Raw genomic sequence first — 14,097 nt, 5'->3', positions numbered from 1 at the left:
TCTGCACTTGGTGTTTTTCGTCAGCCTCCGGAGAGAGGGACCGGTGGCACGCCGTCCGCCTCCCCCCCCGACCCCCCCCCACCCCCCCCCACCCCCACCCCCCCCCCACCCCCCCGCCGCAGCGCGGCTTGGCCTGCAGGCAGGCTTCCGGGCCCCGGGCTCTGGCGGCCCGTCCAGTGCTGCTAGTACACGCGCCGTTGGGCCCGCACCCGAGAGACTGAGGCGGGACGTTGGGGCCCAGGGTTCCTTCAAAGCCAGGGAGACCAAGGACAGAGGGCAGCCCGGCAGCGCCTCACTCCCTGCCACCCACTGGCAGACCCCTGCCCCGGCCCTCACCTCCCACACCTCCCGCTCTGAGCTTCGGGCCACAGGTGCGCCTTCCCCAGCGCTCTGCTCCCGCGTCCCGGCCTCCAGCCGCCCCCTCTTCACCAAGGGCTTTGGCGCCGTTTTCCGCCCCAGGCCTGCCCCCTGCACAGGGTTCCCAGGCCTGTCTCCCCCTGCCCCCCAACAGCCGTGTCACACCCAGGATTGTCACAAAGGTGGCTGTTCCAGCGTCTTACTCAGAAATCCCATCTTCGACCCCAACTTCCTGAGCCACCGTGTCTCCTCGGGTCCACCCACACCCTGTTCTCTGACCCCACAGAGAGTTCTATCCCTGGTCCCTGCTCGCTGCCTCCCTGTCGTCTCCTGGCTTCCCTCCCTGTCCTGGCCTCGTCCGCTGGGCCGGCGGCCTCCACGAGCATGGTCACAGCCCTCCTCCGACCCTCTGCCTTGCCCTGCTGGGAGCTCCGCGGGAGGAAACCAGCAACCCCAGGTCTGCTGACCTGACCCTCTCCTGCCGCGTGGGGTGCTCCAGACCTTTCCTCTCCAGAAGCCTTCGTTTCTCTCCTCAGGCCCAGAAATTCCTCACTCACCACGGCTGTGACTGACCCACTCTTCCTGTGAGGAAGCCCTGCCTACCCCCGCCTCATCCCTCTCCGTGGTCCTCCCCGTCAGCCCGCCCTCCGTGGCCCTCTCCGTCAGCCCGCCCTCCGTGGTCCTCCTCGTCAGCCCAGCTCTCTGTGGTCCTCCCCGTCAGCCCGCCCTCCGTGGTCCCGTGGTCCTCCCCGTCAGCCCGCCCTCCGTGGTCCTCCCCGTCAGCCCGCCCTCCGTGGTCCTCCCCGTCAGCCCAGCCTCCGTGGTCCTCCCCGTCAGCCCGCCCTCCGTGGTCCTCCTCGTCAGCCCAGCTCTCTGTGGTCCTCCCCGTCAGCCCACACATATGCCTTGTCGCCTCCTTGCTAAGAACAAACAGAGGCAAACAAGCCTTCCTCAACCCGGCTTCTCCTTGGACCACAACCTTCTCTGCTTCCCCTCCTGAAAGAGTTGCTCGTGTTCCACTCATTCCCCGCTCTTCGCATCCACAGCCCCGGCTGCAAACCCCTCTGCCCAACCCACCCCCGGGGGCCCCTCCAGTCCCTCTCCTCCTGGCCCTTCCCTGACCCTCGAGCCCGTGGCCACTCACTTTCCGCTCCTTGGCTCCAGTAAACCCCCTTCTTGTGCCCTCAGGTCACACGTCCATCTCCTCTGCGTATCCTCCTCATTTTCTTCGGATCAACCGTCCAGTCCTCCAAGTTGACGACCCTCACCTTCAGCCTCCTACCCCATCTGCCTGTTAGCTCAGGTTCACCCGCACTCCATCCCATGCCGCCTGCTGCCCTTGTCCTTTGTAGATCTCTGTGCACCAGCAAGCGCTCAGAATCAGCCTTCGACACCCACCTTCCCCACGGGGCTCTAGCCCGCGAGGACGGGGGCCATGGCTGCGCACTTGAAGTCTGTATCTCCGAGCCGGGCGTGTAGGCGCTCAGTGAATATTCTCAAACTGCCCACTCCTGCGTGCTCCCTCTCAGACCACAGCCTCCGCCCTGACACAAAAGCTGGACGTGAGCCAGCCTGCACCCTCGTCCCCCTTCACTGCTCAGAGCCAGCCCGAGTCCCAGGGCTGTCTCAGCCCCCATTCCCTCTCTGCTCAGCCTGGCAGGGGCTTCCCGTCTGGCTGCCTCCTCATCTCCAGCTCCGTGACACAGCCCCTACCTGCCCTCAGAAATCAAAAGTGACGGATTTTGCTTTTATCTGTGTGCCTCAGTGTTCCTATCTATGAAATGGGACAATAAGCACCCCCCCCCACACACACACCCCACCATTTCATAGCGCTGTGGAGGGTATAATGAACTCACACAATTAAAGGACCTGGAATTGTGCCCAGCACATGGTAAACATTCAATAAATGTCAATTATTGTATTACTTGTTGCGCGAGTATGCTGTCCTTCCAAAGACAGGAGGCACAAATCTTTAGTAGTACTGAACCTGTATAATGCTTGCTTTGAAATACCAAATCTTAGGACAGAGAGGAATGTTTTAAACTGATCTTACGTACAGCCTGTTAGCCCAATGAATGCGGTACCCTTTGCAAGTATGGAAATGAGGATTTTATAATAAGCCTGTCACATGTGACCGTGTCCCAGTGTGGACACTAGATGGAGCTGAGACCACATGCGTGGCTGTTCGGACCCAGAAACAGGGGAGAGAGCCACCTGACCCTCTTACATGGAGCCTTCAGACCGGGCTGGAGGCGGTGCTGGTTCAAACTGGATCCCCAGTTGGAAGAGTACACTAAGAAGTCTGTCTAGTGGCCCCTCAGCCGCGGACGACAGACACTGCAACATCACATGTCCCTCACAGCCACCTGAGAGTAAGGCAGGGCAAGGGTGACTTCCTGGGTTTAGAGGAAGACGCAGCCCCGGAGAGGCTCGGCCACCTGCTCCGAGCCCAGGGCCCAGGGCCACCCTGTGGCCGTGCACGCGGAGCTCCAGGAGTCGCGGGGACCTCGCCCTCCCGAGGGGACCTCGCAGCGGGGGTGGGGGTGGCCCCGCCCCCACCTGCCCCAGGGACAACTCCTACCCTCTCTGTGGCGGGGAGCTCAGAGGGCATTCCCCCGCCCCCACCATGGCAGGATTGTCTCTTTTCCAGAAATGTGTTGTTTTTTAAGGCTCTGCTTGTATAACAGTCGTGCCCACTCATTATAAGAAACTCATGTAACACTGAAGAGTACAAACAGAAAACGTCCAAGTGGTTCCGAAAGCCAGCACCCCCAGAAACGCTGACGGAGACCCCTTTCCATGTCCATCTTCCGAGAGAAGGACGGGTAGATGGATGGAGAAAGCTTTCCAAGAAAAGGGCTCTCATACAATACATGCTCTTCTGGGAAAAGTACTTAAATTTCACAGAAGGAAAGGAGGCCTAGATGTAACCAAAGAAATTGCCCGGCTGCAAATAATTGTGCTTCTTATGTTTCTAAATTATTTCCCTAGAAGGAAAGAAAAATACCGAGAGGCTGGATTCCTTTCTTGAAGCATGTTTCCACGGTAGATGGCATCTCTTGACAGCCCGTGATTTAGGATGAGGAAATGAGCTCACCCACTTCCCATCCCCTCCCCCCTCCCAGAAGCCGTGACTTCTTATTTTTACATTGTCAAGGTTTGTGCTGTGTGCATCCTGTCCTGAAACCATCCTTCCCACCATTGTCTGGCCCAGTTCCGTGTGCTCATGGGTCCTCCGCTCCCTGCCAGCGCTTTTCAAATGGCCTTCCCAGTCCCGCTCCTGAGTTCGCTTTATTTTGGTGGTGCTCCTGCTGGCCTGACTTGGCCTTCACGGAGTCCCTTCCCTGAGGGCTGTGTTCGTCCCAGCCTCAGGGTTGGAGCCTCTGGGCTGCAGGACTGGAGACCTGAACTCTGTAATGGGGGCAGGTGGGCTATAACATCGGCTGATTTATGCTGGGTGAAACTGGCACAGTTCCCCAGTGTGGGAACAGCCACTACACTTTCCATCGTGACTCCTTGCCGAAAACCGAGTCTTGAACTTGATACGTAGCTGAAGTTTCAGACTCTGGAAATGAGGGAAATGACGGGTGGGTGGGGGTGGGGAGAGTACTGTGTTCAAGGAGAGCACATGCCAGGCTTCTAGCCCAGGGGACCTCCATGACCACGCTTCCCATCGCTACCCCCACCCCCGTCCTTCCATCCCTTTGACAGCCGTGCCCTAGCCTATCTTCACTTGGGAAAAATCCAGCTTCTCCTTTAAGGCCTAGGTCAAATGACACCTCCTCTGTGAAGCCTTCTGGGAAGCTTGGATTATTATTTGGCAAGTACATAGTTCCTTCCGCTTCCATTGCGGGAGGAGTATACCTCCAGCCCCTTTGGCCAATGAGATGTTTGGAGACTGGGCTGGAGCAGAGCCTTGACATGGGCTTGGTGGGAGAGCATGCCCTCTACTTGGGCTGCTGTCATTGCTGTGGGCACAGTCTCTCCCTGCATTGTCCAGTGGGTCCACAAGAATGAGATAAGGCAGATCTCAACCAAACCCCTGCCCAGGAGCCAATCTAGCTGCCCAGCTGAAGTTGGCAGGGCTGCCCCAGTCAATCTGCAGACACGGGAGTCAGAAGTAAATGCTGCTAACGGAAGCCATTGAATGATGGCGTCATTTGTTACGGAGCATTGTTGTGATAGCTGACTGATACACCTTCTCTGTCCATTTCCTCTTTCCTACTTTGTCCCACAGATTCACTTTACTAGCCATAGGGCTGATTTTGTTGTAGAGTCTGCCTTCCCTCTTGTCTGTGAGAAACTTGAGGTGAGGACTGTGTCTTAACCAGTTCAGACAACCCAGTGCCCAACTAAATGGCACCCAAAGTCATCATCTCCATCGGCACCCTCTCCAGGACAGCTCAGTCTGAGTGGAGAGCCCCAGGCCTCTGCCTCTAGGACACATCTGTAAATTTGGACAAGAAGATTCAGAAGCCCCAACCTTTGGTAACCACTGTGGGGTGGGGCAGGGGGTGGGGGAACACTCAGAGCGCAGCTGCCCTTCCCGGGAGTATTGGGACCACACGGCTTCTTTCATAGTCAGGCTCACGAAGGGAAACAGGGAGAAGATCTGGTCAGTTCATATTAGAGAGGTGGGGACAGAGAGAATATAAACAAAGAGCCTTGGAGTCATAGAAATCGCGGAAGGCCAGTTTGCAAAGGCGCCCAAATATCCAGGGGGCAGTGATGGCCACCCCACTAACATAATGGAGGTCTGCCCCAGGAGAGTGAGCACGGGAGCCAGAGTTCTGGGCTAGTGAGGGGCAGCTATAGACCCAGTTTTCCATGCTCTGCCCACCAGCATCTTGCTAGGATAATCTAGGTTCCAGCTAGCCTAGTTTCCTTAAAAGTTGTCATCCAAACCAGAACACTTGGTGAGAGTGAAAGGAGGTGCTGTTAGGAATTGTGCCGGGACAAAGCCTTCACGCGGGCTTGGTGGCAGAGCATGCCCACTCCTTGGGCATAAACAGGGCCTGGCGCGAAGAGACGTATGGTCAGCCTGGGCATGAGGAACAGGATCTACAGGTGGTATTGCTACGTTTGAGACTGATGTTCTGGGGAACACGCTGAGGAAGACATGGAAGCAGGAAGGGATGGGCGAGGGCAGGGTGCAGGGGAGACTTCGAGACTTGGAAAAGAACCAAATGGAGAGACGGGGAAGGGATGGCTCAAAAACCGAGAAAGAGGGGTGCCCCGGGGGGCTCAGTCCCTTAAGTATCCAGCTCTTGATTTCGGCTCAGGTCACCATCTCGGGGTCCCGGGATCCAGCCCTGTGTGGGGCTCTGTGCTGGGTGTGGAGCCTGCTTGAGATTCTCTCCCTCGCCCTCTGCCCTTCCCCCCCCCCCCCCCCCCCCCCCGCCCCGGGCTCCCCTCCCCGGCCCCTCCCCCACGAGCGCTCTCTGTCACTCTCTACAAAAACAAAACAAAACAGAGAAACAGCACAAGGAGAGGCCGAGAAGGCACCCAGCGTTTCCGACGTGCCCGTGGGCCCAGGCTCAAGGAAGCCCGAGAGATGCCTCTGACCGATCGTATTATTATGACATCCATTGATGACCAGCGTTAATGTAAGTACGTGACTGCCCACGAAGCCACACCTGAACTTGAACGTGAAGCGGAGACCGGGCTGCCGGCCGTGAAGCAGGCCCTGGCGGCCTCCCGCTGCCCGCACACGCCTTCGCGGCCCCGGCCCGCCGCCCCCCGGGCACGTGCCCACCCGCAGCCTCGCGCCCCAAAGTTGATTTTTTTTTTTTCCCTCTTCTCCAATTCAAAATGGTCTGGTCATCTGGTTTGTGTGAATGCGTGCGTGGCTTAAGATGTTTTTTGGTAAAATGAGCATTATTTCCAGGTGACATGATTCTAGACCCGAAAACCTGGAGAACATTTTATATATTTATTTATATTGATATATCTATATTTTTTTGAGTACAGTTGACGCGCAAGAGAAAAATCAACTTGACACCCACAAGACCCAGGACGAGAAGGACCTCGGAGGAGTACGGAGGCGGCGGCGGTGAGAGACGGCGCCAAGACGGCGGCTCGGGGCCTGCTTCCCGCCCCCGCGCTCCGACGCAACCCTCTAAACGTGACCGAGAGGGTATGTATTTTTTTTTTAATATTTTATCTATTTATTTGAGAGAGAGAGAGAGACACGGAGATAGTGACAGAGATAGCGAGAGAGAGCACAAGCAGGGAGAAGTGGGAGAAGCAGGCTTCCCGCCGAGCAGGGAGCCCGATGCGGGGCTCGATCCCAGGACCCCGGGATCAGGACCTGAGCCGAAGGCAGACGCTTAACCGTCGGAGCCACCCAGGCGCCCCGGGAGATCTGTATTTAAAGCCTCTGTCAGAGGGCTAGAAGCTGCAAACTGATATCCTTCAGTATCAGAGATTATGAGAAATAAAGGATGCTGGGGGCGCCTGGGTGGCTCAGTCGGTTAAGCGTCTGCCTTCCGCTCAGGTCATGATCCCAGGATCCCTGGATCGAGCCCCGCATCGGGCTCCCTGCTCCGCGGAGAGCCTGCTTCTCCCTCTCCCACTCCCCCTGCTTGTGTTCCCTCTCTCGCTGTGTTTCTCTCTGTCAAATAAATAAATAAAATCTTTTAAAAAATAATAAAATAAAAATAAAAGCAAAAAAAAAAAAAGAAAGGATGCTGGAAAGTGAAAGGCAAGCAGATGGGATTGAGTTGAAGGTAAAAATCTAAACTTAGATGTTCAGAAAAGGATGCCGGGAAGAGAGAGGGCTGGCTCTAGGGGTGCACCAGGTGCGGGGGGCGGCGGGGGGGAGGGGTGGGAGTAAGGTCCAGGGAGCTGACCAGGCGACAGGTGGAGTGTGGTGAGGACTGCCTCCTGCCCCATCCACTGCGCCCAGCAGCTGGTTACACATGCCTTTCACGGACAGCAGAGAGATAAGGACAAACTGGGGGAAGGCCGGGTGGGACGCAGGGCTCATTTCCTTTGTAAACAATGAGTCCTTTATCGATAGGATAAAGGCCAACACCCAGCTGAAAAACTGGGACCCAGATAGGATCAGGCAGTTCACAGAAAATGAAATACAGAGAACTAATACCCATATGAAAAGGTTCTGGACCTCACTCATAATTAAAGAGATGCTAATTAAAACAAGGAGATACCTGTGGTTCACTATTAGCAAAATTTGAAAAGACTGCAGAGCTCAGGGCTAGTGAGGGTGTGGGCACACAGGCTGGTGTGATGTAAAGTAGCACAACCTTTCTGGAGGGCAATTTGACATTAGCTAGCAAACGGAATTTAAGGGACTGGAAGAAAATATGATAAAATATATTTTTTTATATTCTTGGGGTGGGGAAAACCTTCCTAAGGCAAGACACAAAATCTAGAAACCCTAAAGGGAAAAATGGACAGATTTGGCCCCCAAAATTTAAAACATCTGTAGTGCTAGAGTCCCTATCAAAGATAAAAGACAAAAAAAGACAAAAAAAAAAAGATAAAAGACAACAGGTATAACATGCATAACGACCCTAAAATATAGAGCGGCCCTTCAAAGCAAATATAAAGCTTTATATTCCAATATATAAATGGTTGAACGACAAGAACAGGCAACTCACAGGAGAATTCAAATGGCTGCTAGGTGAGAGGAACACGTATGCTCACTAGGGATCGGAGAAATGCAGATTTAAAAATTGATAATATCTAGTATTGGCTAAAGGAACGGGGATGCTCCTGTATGCTGTGGTCATTATGTGCTGGTAGAGTCTTTTGATGGGCCATTGGGAGAACCTACGAACATGTAAAATGTGCAGATAATCTTCCAGGAATCTCTTCTTTGGAAAGACCTGCTCAACTGCACATGGCTAAGCGAACAAATACGCTCATCACAGGACTGTTTGTAGTCGAGAAACACTGGAGATGATCTAAAGAATCAGAGGGTGGGAAGAGAAAGGCAAGTTCACTTTTTAGATTTTCGTATCTGAACTTTTTCTATTTAATATTTTTTGAATTGATGTCCCAGTTGGGGGAAATGCTGTGTGTCTGATTTTCAGGAAATTATTATCATGAGCTGACATTCCAGCACCTCCTATCCCTAAACCCATTCAAGTGTCCTTGAAATCAACCCAAACAAGCTCTCAGGCACAGGCAGAACGGAGAGAGGAAGTGTCACTCAGAATGTGGGATCCATATGAGCCAGCCCCTCCAAATGGGGAGAGAGGAAGAAGCAGATTCCCTTCACATAGCCCCTTATCCCACCTGGCTGGGGAGGCTGATGCGAGGTCAGGATGTGACCATAACTGTGTGGAGGCAGAAGGTAGCTCCTGGCACTGGCCTGTGCCTGGTGCCCATAGCTGGGCTGAGCACTCTGCCCAGCCCAGGAGAAGGAACCAGAACAACAGCCCAATCATCCAGCATCAGGTTCAGAATTGCTTTGAGTAGAGCAAGGAAGAGAACTCTTATCACCCCAAGTCATGGGGCATCTACAGCGAGGTCACACAGCTCAGGAGCCCAGGAGAACAATCCAGGGACAGGAAGAGCCAAGACGCTAGTCAAGCCGGGCAGGTGGCAGGTCTTTGCTCTGCTCTCTTCCAAACAGCATGGGTGACTCAGCCCTCCCGACAGCGCCCCTTTCTCTCTGCTTCCACCATTTGGTCTCATCTCACTCATGACTCCCCTCTACGTGATGACTCCTACTCAAGGCTGATAATCCAAATACCTACCAGCTACGAAAGCATGGGCCCCCACCAGGCAAAAGAGACACCAGCTGCGAACAATGGAGAGAGGTAGCAATATCCCCCTAAACTCACTGGCCTAGAACAACAAACACTTATGATCTCACCCACTTATGGGTCAGGATTTGAAGCTGCTTAGCTGGGTGGTTCCGACTCAGGCCCTTTCCGGAAGTTGTGGTCAAAATGTCAGTTGGAGTTGTAGTCATTTGAAGGCTTGACCGGGGCTGGAGTATCTGCTTCTGAGCTGTCTCACAGGACTGTGGGCAGGAGACCTCAGGGTCCCACCGTTGGACCTCTCCATAGGGCTGCTTGAGCATCCTTACAACAGGGTGGCTGGCTTCCCCCAAGGGAGAGATCTAAGAGAGCAAGGCAGAGTCACACTGTCTTTTATGACCTAGCCTCGAAAGTCACACGCTGCCCTTTCTGTAGTATCCTGGTGGGTGCACAGATCAGCCATACTCTGTGTGGACGGGATTGCACAAGGCTGTAAATACCAGGAGGTGAGGCTCGGTGGGGGGCATTCTGGAGGCTGCTCCCTCTTTGAAATCCTCTAATGGATTTCCACCATCCTTAGAACAAAACCCGAATGCCTGCCCCTGGCCTGTGAGGCCTGGCATGACCCGGCCCTTGCCTCCTTCCCAGGCTCATCGTGTCCTTGGCCCACTTGCACTAACCTCCGGACCCAGCAATCAGTCCTTGTATGAGCCACGTGCACGCACACACCACTGTTGCCCAGGTGGGCACTTGAAGCTGGAGAGCACCGTCGGGCTGCCTGCCGCTGCCGCCTCTGGGAGCCAGATGGATCTGCTGTATTCTCCAGAGAAGGTTCCTTGGCATCTGCTTCTCAGTGTCCCTTAGCCTCGTGCAGGTGCATCTCATTGATGGCATCTTGTGTCACATGCTCTGCTCCATCTGCAAGCGAGACTGGGAACTCAACCTGATTTCCACCATGGGGAGCTGTGAGTTCATATGGTGGGGAATTCTCGAAACCAAGAAAGAGTATTCCATGGTTTGGGGAGGCCAAAGTGAATTGATGACCCAGATCCTCCACGGTCTCCTTCGCTTCGTCATCAACCCTTCTTTCCTTCTTAAAACTTACAAACAACAACAAAACCCAGTAGTGAGCCAAGAGCTGTTTCCCAAAAGGAAAACGGTCGCTTGTGAAAAGAGTTCACGGCTTTGCTCCAAAACTTGAGGGCTTTCTGCCATTCTCTGACCATCTTGCTCATGTATTTATTGCTTGCCTCTGGGTAAGTGCTGTGAGAACAGGGACGCTGTTTATCTCTGTATCCTCAGTACCTGGAATGGGGCCTGGCACATCCTGGGAGCCCATAGATGTTAAGTTAATGAACTGTGTACACGATGTTCCCTCCCCACATTGAGTAAGGCTGACCTGCAGAAATGACAGTGCATGACTTTCAAAACTCAGCTCCTATGGCTAACCACCTTATTCTTTGGCTGTTCCCAATTTCAGGTTCCAGAGAAGAGGAATCCGATTGGTCATCTTGTCTATTTGTCCCAAGCCATCGATTGTCAGGAGGGCCTATAAATTGGAGGCTCCGGGGAGAGGTGTCTGCCGACATCAGCCCATCAGAAGGGACCGCGAGATCCCAAGATGTGTGTGAGGTGCTGACATGTCTGGTACAGTGGGGTCACATCTCATCTGAGGATGGGATTCTCAGCTCCCCATGTAAGACGTTGTGGCGTCTAGTGAAAGTCCCTTACATGACCACAAATTTCTCTCCAGAACCACACCACCTAGGAAAACTCCAGCTCAGCCTGTTTCCCTTCCAAGTGGAGACAGATGGCTCCTTCTCTGGTGGAGCACCAGGCAGAGCTGGATTGTCTTAATGGGTTGTGTGGTATGGAGAGCACACGTGAGATGCTCGCAGCGTTAGAGGCACAGGGGACCCGGCCCACTGACAAAGCACGGATGCCCACCACACCTTCTTCCCATCGCTCCCTGAGGGACACCCGCTGTGAGCCACGGGACGCAGGACCTCAGCCCTACCTACACTGTCCTCCCCTCCCCGCTTCTTTCTGTTTTCTTCTTTCTCTTCCCTCTCGAGCACGTATGTACTACAAGGTTTGGTGATTAAAAAAAAAAAAAATCCACTTGCTCTTGGTGGATTTACACATGAATTTCACGAAGTCTCAGTATAAGAGGAAGAAAGTGAATCTGATCCCATGAGAAAGCCCCGAGCATAGAAGTAAAAGGAGAAAGCGGTGAAATCTTGTTGATAATCCTATTCTCTGAAATAGATCTCTCAGATGAAAAGAAAGAAGATTTTAGAAAACAGCTATTCCCTATTGTCGGGGGGATGAGACAAGGACAGTGCAGGAGAGCTGGGGGCCCGTCACCTCAGCTTGTCACTGGAACCTCTGGTTAATAGGATGACAGGAGGTTGGATGATTAAACAGAAGAGAGACAAGAGAAACCTTCGTGGCCTGTGGGGGCAATCACTGGCGAGAGGGAAGGGGGGCTGGGGCTGTGCCGGACCTCTAGGAGAAAATGTGAGCACGCAGGGGGGACAAAAAAGTCCCTGAAATTTCAGAATAAATTAAGTGGAACAGAATCAATAATCAAAACGTGTTTATGTTTTCTCTCCCTCTCCCTCTTCCTCTCCCTCCCTCCTCCCTGCCCCCCTCACCTGCTGTCTGTCTGTCTGTCTCACACACACACACCGGCAGAGAGTCTTGTCTGTTTTCTTCACGGCTGTCTCCCCAGAACTTAAAAAAGTGCTTCCCCCAGAAGCGCCTGGCTGACTCAGTCCGTAGAACATGTGACTCTTGATCTCCAGGTCCTGAGTTCAAACCCCATGTTGCGCCTAGAGCTTACTTTAAAAAAAAAGACAAACAGGGGCGCCTGGGTGGCTCAGGCGGTTAGGCATCTGCCTTCAGCTCAGGTCAGGATCTCAGGGTCCCGGGATCGAGCCCCACGTTGGGCTCCTCCCTCTGTCTCTGCCCCTCCCCGCCACGCCTGTGCTCTCTCTCGCTCTCAAATAAATAAATAAAATCTTTTAGAAAACCAAACAAAACCCAAAACAGTGCCTAGGTCATAGGAAGCCTTTAATATTTGTTAAATAAATGAGTGGAAGACTTTATGATGAACTGAGACAGGTCATGTTGCACTAATTAAAATGAGAAGCCCACTAACCCTAAGATACAACTTGGTGGGATCCCAAAACTTGATGGAAAAAAAAATAAAGACTTCTCCCAAATTTTAAGCAGAAAACACAAAGTTAAATAGTTTTCCAAAAATCTTCATAACCAAGACAGCTTTGAACTCCGCAGGGCAACAGTCACAGCCTGAGACCATGGAGTGAAAACCACAGAGTCCTTGAGGGAATGCGAGGCTCCCGGGACTCCTGAAGCCCGGAAGGCAATGGGAGGTGATCTCCAATGGGGCGCGCAGAGAAGCAGAGAATGGGCCTCATGGGACCTTTGGTGAAGGCAGAGGTTAAAGGCCACCAGCAGAGGGAGAGCACTTCCTCCCTCCACCAACACTTTTGGAGCACCCTCTGAGCCCTGCCCACCCTGTCCTTTCTCTCAGGCCTGGAGCCACAAGGGAAGGAAGACTGAATCAACGCTCGGAGCAGGGGTGGCCTCGCTGCCAGGACGTTGTCAGGCCTAGCAGCGCAGCCTCGACCCGCCCCAGAGGTCCGCTGGGGAGGTCGCCGCCCAGCCCACCCCTGGCAGCTGCAGCTCTGTGACCCTGCAGGCCCCTGGGCCCCGGGTGGTGACCCACAAGACAGTCTTCCCAGGACCTATGATCACACTGTGCCCTGGGGTGGGCTCAGGCTGGGCACCCCTTCACCCTGGCAGAGTTGGGGCAGGGACGCTGGAGGCCGTGGAGAGCTTCATGGTGATGAGGTCCTCAGAGTCCGGCCAGCGTGTCTGTGTTCGTCGTGATGTGGAACGGGCGGCCCGGTCCCTTTCCCGGATCCCCTGTGGCCCCCGCCCTCCAGAGCTCGGCTCCTGTGGACCTGGAAAAGCCTTCTGTCCTTCCAGGTAAGCCAGACCAGAGGCGAGCAGGCGCCTGCCCCCCCCCGCCCCCCCCCCCCAGCCTCAGCATGCCTTCAGGGCAGGAAAGGCAATGGAGAGAGCACCCCTGAAGCCCAGATCCTCGGCCCCCTGCTCTCCTTGCTCCCCCTCTGCCCCCCTGCAGCCACGTTCCGGCCACAGCACTCATGTGTACGCCCCTTGCCCATCCTTTCCAGTGTGTTTGGAGAGTACCCACTGTGTGCTACGAGCCGGTGGGCAGACGTCTCAAAACGTGCCGTTGTGGGGTTTTTGACTCTGCAGAGGGGGTGACCAAGGCAGATCTCTACACAGATCAAGCATTCCCGGCTCTCCGAAGCTCTGGAACACATCACCCCGCCCGTACACAGAAGAAAGTAAGCAGTACTTTTTGTACCTTGAGGACAAAAATAAAAACCCAGCCACTTAAGTGTCACTCTTGCAGCAGCCCTGACTTAATGACTAGGAAAAAAAAAATACCATTGTCTGAACAAAGAGACATATTTGGGGAGTTTTATTATACTGACTGACATGCTTAATTCCCAGGCCTCTGGGGGAAAGAAAGCACCGAGTGTTCCCCTCACCCCCACCCCCACCCCCCCAAAGGATAAAAATAGATTACCAGAACAGACACAAAATAGCAGCCCCAGCTCCCTTCCGTGCCAAGCGCCTGTCTGGTGACTGACTCAGCCAGGGACTCTTCCGAAAGGGACAGAGTCCCGTCGTCCGTTAGGTTAAGAGGAAAGGCCGATGCGCCTGCCGGTGGCGGGACCAGCTCGGGGTTGCTGGCGGAGAGTAGCCAGGCCTGAGGGCAGGGGGATGTGTGGGGAGCCAAGGCCAGTCTTCTGTCCCTTTGTCTTCTCTGTCTGTGCGTCTGTCTCTGTCTGTCTTGCTGTCTCTCTGTCTCCTGGTCCCTGTAGGTGTCTGCCGGCTGGCCTCTCTCAGGACACGAGATCTGTCCTCTCTGCTTGCCCAGAGCATC

General features: G+C 54.3%; 1 long non-coding RNA gene across 1 annotated transcript; it reads left to right on the top strand.

Moving 5' to 3' along the window:
- The first annotated feature begins 6,333 nt into the window (after positions 1–6,333).
- On the top strand, positions 6,334–13,533 carry LOC113910168. The gene is made up of 4 exons (XR_003515943.2): positions 6,334–6,493; positions 10,570–10,721; positions 12,390–13,106; positions 13,401–13,533. It is a non-coding gene; the product is annotated as an uncharacterized LOC113910168 (long non-coding RNA).
- Positions 13,534–14,097: the final 564 nt, after the last annotated feature.

The sequence above is a fragment of the Zalophus californianus genome, chromosome 6, assembly GCF_009762305.2.
Source record: "Zalophus californianus isolate mZalCal1 chromosome 6, mZalCal1.pri.v2, whole genome shotgun sequence".
NCBI classification, from domain to species: domain Eukaryota; kingdom Metazoa; phylum Chordata; class Mammalia; order Carnivora; family Otariidae; genus Zalophus; species Zalophus californianus.
The sequence above is the reverse complement of the archived record's forward strand: the minus strand, read 5'-3'. Positions and strand labels throughout refer to the sequence as shown.